This window comes from Lagopus leucura, unplaced genomic scaffold (genome assembly GCF_019238085.1).
Source record: "Lagopus leucura isolate 7727_CA_CO unplaced genomic scaffold, USGS_WTPT01 Super-Scaffold_73, whole genome shotgun sequence".
Taxonomy (NCBI): Eukaryota; Metazoa; Chordata; class Aves; order Galliformes; family Phasianidae; genus Lagopus; species Lagopus leucura.
The window spans coordinates 43,723,994-43,730,827 of NW_024962252.1; positions in this window are offsets into that span (position 1 = coordinate 43,723,994).

Below are 6,834 nucleotides of genomic sequence, written 5' to 3' on the forward strand. Positions count from 1 at the left end.
GCTCCACATGGGCCTCTCCTGGACTGCAGGAAACCACTGCTCCAGCTTGGAGCACCTCCTGCCTGTCCGTGCTGGGTGCCTGCAGGACCATCTCTCACATTTCTCACTCCTCTCTCTCTCAGCTGTAGTTGTGCAGCAATTTTTCCCTCTCTTCAGTCTGCTCTCCCAGAAGCACAACCAGTGTTGTTCATGGCTCAGCTCCGCCCAGCAGTGGGTCACTACTGGGGCAGCTGAAGCTGGCTCTGATCTGCCTGTCTTTGCTCACAGACAGCACACCTGCTGCCAAAACCTTGCCAAGGAAACCCAGTACAGAAGTGCAAGTTGTAAAGTGAGTATGAAAGTATATGACTATATTGCTTTGGGATTTGTGGTATTGTGTAATAAATAATTATGCAATAACTTTTCTTTCTGAAGACAGATAGCTGCCTGTAGCATTGTAACCGTAACAAATGAGTTACACAGATTCATAAGAGATTATAGTCCTGGACATGATCTGAGAGCAGTGCTAGCTTCCTGTAAGAAATTGACAGATACTGAACTGGAAATGCACTCTGAGAAACCAAGAAAGGTAGAATGGTTAACTTCACCACTACAGTATCTAGGTTCATGCAGAAATATGAGCATAGGGGCAGAGGAAACCAAGCAAGGACACACAGTCAGCTGAAACTCATTCTCCAGTAGCCACACAGAGTATACAGAGAGCAGGAACAGAGCTGCAGGTGAGATCTCCAAGCACCCAGCCTTTCCACTCACAGCCAGGCCCTTTCTAAAAGTATTCCTTAAAACCTTAAAGTATTCACAGCCAGTTTATTCCCACCTTTTTTTTTTTTTTTTTTTTTTTTTTTTTTTTTTTTTTTTTTTTTTTTACTGAGATGATAAAATACAACAGCTACTTCTTTTCTGACCTTTTTACTCTGTTTCTGTCTTTGAATCACATTAGTCTCTCAGCAGGTATGAGAGTCCTGTTGAGCCAGACCCTCCACAGGGAACACACAAAGCAAAACTTTGTCTCCAAGTTTCAGTAACCTGCTACATACAGTACTACAGATTTCCAGACCAGGGTCAAAATGAGCACTTGCCCAGACAGAATTAATCTGGTTAATGAGGCTTTCATTTCAGGGAAAAAAGAGAATTTCCTCATATCTCTGTTTCTATATAATAGCTACTTTTGTATAATGATCAGAGTAGAATAAAATATTGTTAGTAATTCAGAAGAACAAAGTAATGAAAGGGCTTGAATAGCTTGGAGGGAAGCAAATGCACTAACTTTAGAAGATACTTAATGCATCCATAAATAAGCTAAGATATTATATACAGCTCATATAGAGTCTCATAAGAAGCATGAAGGAAAAGAGAGCAATGATTCATAAGAAAATAAAATCTAAAATAAAAATATGCATTTGCTCCTTTTTCTGCCCCCCAAGTCTCAGTAAAGATCAGGAAAGTGTCCTAAAATTTTACCTCTGTAAAAACCTTGAGGTGCTTACTCAGCAAATGATGAAGTCTTTAAAATGCTTCTAATGCTACATCGCTTTGTGCTTTTTTCCCCTACTAATGAGTATTTTGATATCTGTAATGTATGGATATTTTCCTCATATGCATGAATTACTCAAATTACTTATCCAATTGGTCAGTAAGTTTTAAACAGTGGAATGATTCTTGTTTTGGCTTTTCTACCAAGCAGTGATTTTTTTAAAAAAAAGAAAAAAGAAAAAAGAAAGAAAGAAAAGAAAAGAACAACAAAAAGAAAGAACATCTCCATCCCCTCAAAACTCTTTGTGCTTTCACAATCTATTTTCCTTTCAGTCATAATGTAGAAATGGAAGAGAAAACACTGGAAGAGTAGAGAAAGGAAAATTAGAAGAAATCTCAAAGGGATGGTTGCTGACAGAGGTCTCCTCTGAGCACTCTATTCATGTCACATGTGCCTCTGTGTCACACAGTGTGAAATCTGTGAGCAGCCGTTGGAGCCAAGAATGGGAACCATGCAGTTATCCTAACCTTTTAGCTAGAAAACTCTCTCTTTGCCTTTTGATTCCAGTGAAACTCTTAATATTTCTTGGGAAACTGAATAACTTCAACAGGAGGGATTCAGGTTGTTCTCACTGACTCACTACCACTCCACAGCCTGGACTGTGGCTTTTAAGATAAAATGGGGCTAGCCAGTCTATTTCCTCCCATGGGAGATCACCTATCAAATTAGTTTCATTAGGGGAGGCATATGGAGGAGCACCAAGTTTGGAGGCTTCCAGAGGATGATAGGTGAAATAAAGAGCAAAAAACTCCACTCCAGAAAAATCAGGAGTTCACAGGATCACAGAACTGATAAGATTGAAAGGGACCACCTGCAGTTACCTGCTCCAATGCTGCTGCTCAAGCAGGGCCATCTACAGCAGGCTGAAAGGAACACAGGTTCGTGACTAGTTTTTCTTAAAAATTATCAGCTTAATTCAAGTTCTCTAAAATACTTTTGACCCTCGTATTAAAGCAAAACACCTCAGAGCTGCAGGTGGGACTGCCAGGACTTATGGTTCAAGTAAGGGCAGAGATCTAGAAGGAAGCAGCAGGAGGATGTCCCGCCTGGCCATCCCACAGCTGAGTCTCCTGCTGGCAGCAGACCTCAGCAAACTCCCGCAGTTATCCAGCAAAGCCAGGTTTGGGAATGTTTTGGCTGTTGCTGTTAGCAGCAGAGCTGACAAGGGCCTTGGGGGCTGCCAGGTCACAGCAGTTTCCTCCTGCTGCCAGTGCTGGCTGTTAGCATCAAATTAGCTGTCTTAGCAATGACCACTATTTGTCCTCCACTGACACTTTAAGGCCATGGGGCAACAGCAGCGGTGATAAACCAGTAACCAACAACAGGCAGTAAAACACAACTTTTTCATGGCCTCAGCAAGGCTTTTCTCTACCTTGATGCTTTCTTAAGCTGAAATGTCACTGTGAATCTTCTGATATAAATCCATGAGTTTTAGTAGTAGTTGCTGTTAGGATGTGAAAATTTCCTCCAAACTAGGTCACACTGTAAGACATCACAATCACACAAGTTATTGGGGATTATTGTATTTTAGCCAGATAATTTAAATACTCCATCTGCAACCACTATAGTGCATCTCCTTGTGGCTTTTCCTTTTTCCAGATTTGATATGCCATGTCCTCAGAATGTAAAATCTTCTTTCCATTTTGGGCAATGGTAACCGTATTGAATTTTTCTCTGCACTTGTTCCCTCTGCCAGGCTTTTGTGGGATATAAGAATAGAGAACAGACATTATTTCACCTCTATTTTCAGCATTTGTTCCTCCACTCCTTTTTCTTTCTGCAGAGTTCAGTATAGGGAACAGACCTCTGACGGAGAGTCAGGATTGTGCAATAAAGAGTGGTAGTATTCTTATAAAACTTCAGTTGGACAACTGCAACAGAGCATAGTGAACAGGGTCAGAATTTGCAGGAGGGGACAGGGTGGTCCTGTGGGGAAGTGAATAGAACATTGCTCCCAAGTCTATTAGCTACTAAACTATGAAATGAACGCTGTACAATCCTCCAGCACACAGTCAGAGTTTGTGTGGCTCTGACTAGGCATTGAAACACAGTTGCTTACTGCTGGCAACCATTGCATCTTTCTCTTCTGGGCAGCCATCGTGAGACAATCAAGGCCAGACTTGCAGACCCACTAAACACTCAACTCTAACATTTTCTTCTTCCAGCCATATCCATATCCATATCCAATCATTTCATCCTTTTGTATTCTGTTTCTCATTTTTCTGGCCTTTCTCATTAAGGTGGATGTTTCTGTGGGACATCTGGGCTTTCAAGGAGTGTACATGACCACTGGTTAGGAGCCTGTCATCAGTCTGTCTGGAGTTCACTCTAGGCTGAGTAGTACTGAACAGTGCTAAGTTCTGCTATGATGTTGATGCTGCCAGGCTAAGAGTTCAGACAACTCAGCTGACTCAGTAGTTGCAGATGGTGTTATAGATATTACATATTTCTAGCAGTTGCTTGCAAGATGGGAGAGCTCCAGATCTGAAAGCCCACAGCAATGACTGCATTACATATATCTGTATGTGAAGTACAAAGGCAACCTTTTCATACAAAGGTATGAACTCAGTGGCTGAGTGGATGGGATATATTCGGTACAGAAAGGAAACTTAAGCTAGAGAACAGAAAGCTCTGCTGGGTTTTGACTAGTCAGAAGTATGCCACTGTCCTGCTGGCTATTGAATTAGCTAAATGAAGAGAGCTGTGGTGACAGTATTGACTGAACTGTGTGTAATGGAGAGATCAGAGTTACTGGAAAAGGTGGCTTTTGAGGGTGAGCCATCATCACAGGAAATAGAGCTATAAAATTATTTTCAACTTTTACTCAAGGAATGATAGCTTCCTGATTAAATCACTGGTTCAATCACTGGTTCTAACAGGAAAGTTCTTCACATTGGAGTAACACTGAAAAATGAAATCCTGCTCTAAAGTAGTTGTGCCTAGACATGCAGCTCCTCCCCAGCAGAATTCCAGAGATGTTTAGAAGCCTCGGGATGAAAGCTGACAGTTAGTAGGAAAGAAAAAAAAAAAAAAAGAAAAAAAAGAAAAAAAAGCAGATTCTAATAAACTCCCTGTGAAAATTAGATACTCAGCTTGCTCGGGCATTTTTGAATAACCCAGCAGGCGATGATATGCATCTTCCCAAGATTTAAAATAAATAAATAAATAAATAAATACATCTGCTTCTATCTCCTTTTTTAGCTGCTCACTTTAATAGTACTCCCCTAACACACTGAGGTACAATTCCTGTGAATTCACTGCCAGCTAAATGTTCAACCTGGAACAATATAAACAAGTACCTACATAATTGTGAAATAAACCAAAGCTTTAGAGCCGACCAGTTGCCGAATGTCTTGCATTTATGATAAATGTACAGGAGAGGGAGCTGTAGGACCAGATTGATTTTTCACTAAAGGCACTTCAGCAAAGTCAGACTCTGTACGTTGACTTAAAAGGGCGATATAAATAATGAGAAAATAGCTTGAGCTTCAATGTCAGCCGTGCTTTTAAAATGCTTCTAAATAGTTTTGTGCTATATGTAGCCAAGACATATGGACATCAAGATCTATGGATGCTCTTAAGCTTACCCATACTTTCCAGCCTCAGAAATATATCTTACAAAGACTCTTGACTACTTTGTGGGACATTAACACCTTCTAGGATTACTGATCAGTGTGACATAAGTGTTTGTGAGTGCAGAATGGGCAGACAAGTGGAAAACAGGCTGCTGGCATTGCTGAGATCAGCCCTCTAGAAAGATGGGAATTTGAGAGCAATTGGGATAATTTTATATTCATCCATATAGAAATGGTGCTTAGAAAAGAAAAGGAACTGTTCTGCCTTAATATTTCTGTTCTTGTCATTTTGCTGTGTGTACAAGGTCCAGTACAGATTGCTTCTCTTCAGACTTTTTAAAACTTAATTTGCAAATGCTGTAGCAGTATTGACTTCATCCCTGTTGTAACTTTTGTAAACCACCCCTGAAAGTGATTACAGTTGTTTAAACCCCTTACATGCACCACGGGACATCTTTCTAAAAGACATTCTAAAAGCTGATCCAAGAAGGCTTCAGTGGTTTTAAGCATGGGGATCCATTACAAGTGCTCTTTCAAGTATAAAATAGATGGTAAATTAAAGCTCCCAGCAACACGTACCAGGAGTAGCGATCTCGACTTTACGTATAAATTGGACTGTTCTCCAAAACTACAATACATGTACTGATTTTTGCTGCTCACTGTCTTATTTAGAAGTTGTTTCTTTCCTTAAACTGAGCATTCAGAGGCTGTCTTCCAGAGTACCCAGCTTAGAGATTCTAATGCAAACTTGGCATAACATTTCAGGTGCCTCTTGTGCCATTATTGTTTACCATACTTCCAGACATCATCTGCCAGTATTTGTGATGAGTTTATAATCACAGAAAGTGTCTTTAGAACTGTAAAATGTAGAAGTATTAATATCTTTTTTCCACAGAAAACTGACCCTGTGGATTTGTATTTTTTGCACATTTTATCACCTTTGTGGTTATGAGAAGCTGTGCTCTTGTTCAAAGGCTTTGCCAACAACCAGTTCAAGGAAGCGTTTTGCAATTTTTCTATCTCACAGTGAATATTTTTTTTTTCATTTTTTTCCTAGAAACCACTCATTTGCTCTTTATTTGATCATTACATCTTTCAGTGTGCACTTGCTTATAATTTGTCATGAATAACTGCGAGACCATTGGAATAATAAGTATTAGCATCACTGAAACCCTACGTATGGAAAGATAACCCTAAGCTTGCTCTAACTGAAAGAGAATGGAAACAGTGAAGAAAAGTGGGCTCTTCTGTCCTCATTCCTGGACATGAATTTGGATGAGAAAGTATGAGTTTCCTTCCTGATACATGGTATTTTTTCCATAACCTGAGAAAAACTCAAAACCAGACTAGCTTCCTCCCATTTATGTGACTAACATTAGGTGAAATCAGTCCCCTGGTCAGGGCTAAATCAAACTTGGTGTGATCTGCAAAATTCCCAAAGTATTACTTTGGTAACCTGGATGAATTTTGTCTCTTGTTTTCCTCCCAAACACTGCTATGAGATGAGATGAGATGAGATGAGCTATGTCCACAAAGGCCTGACTTAATCAGATGCCATGGCAATTTTCATTAAAAGTACAGTGGGAGAAGAAACTGTACCCAGCTCTGGAACAGCAGGTGACTTGTTAGACTGTTCACTCAAGAATTGAGGGATCCACAAAAAAATAAAATAAAATAAAATAAAATAAAATAAAATAAAATAAAATAAAATAAAATAAAATAAAA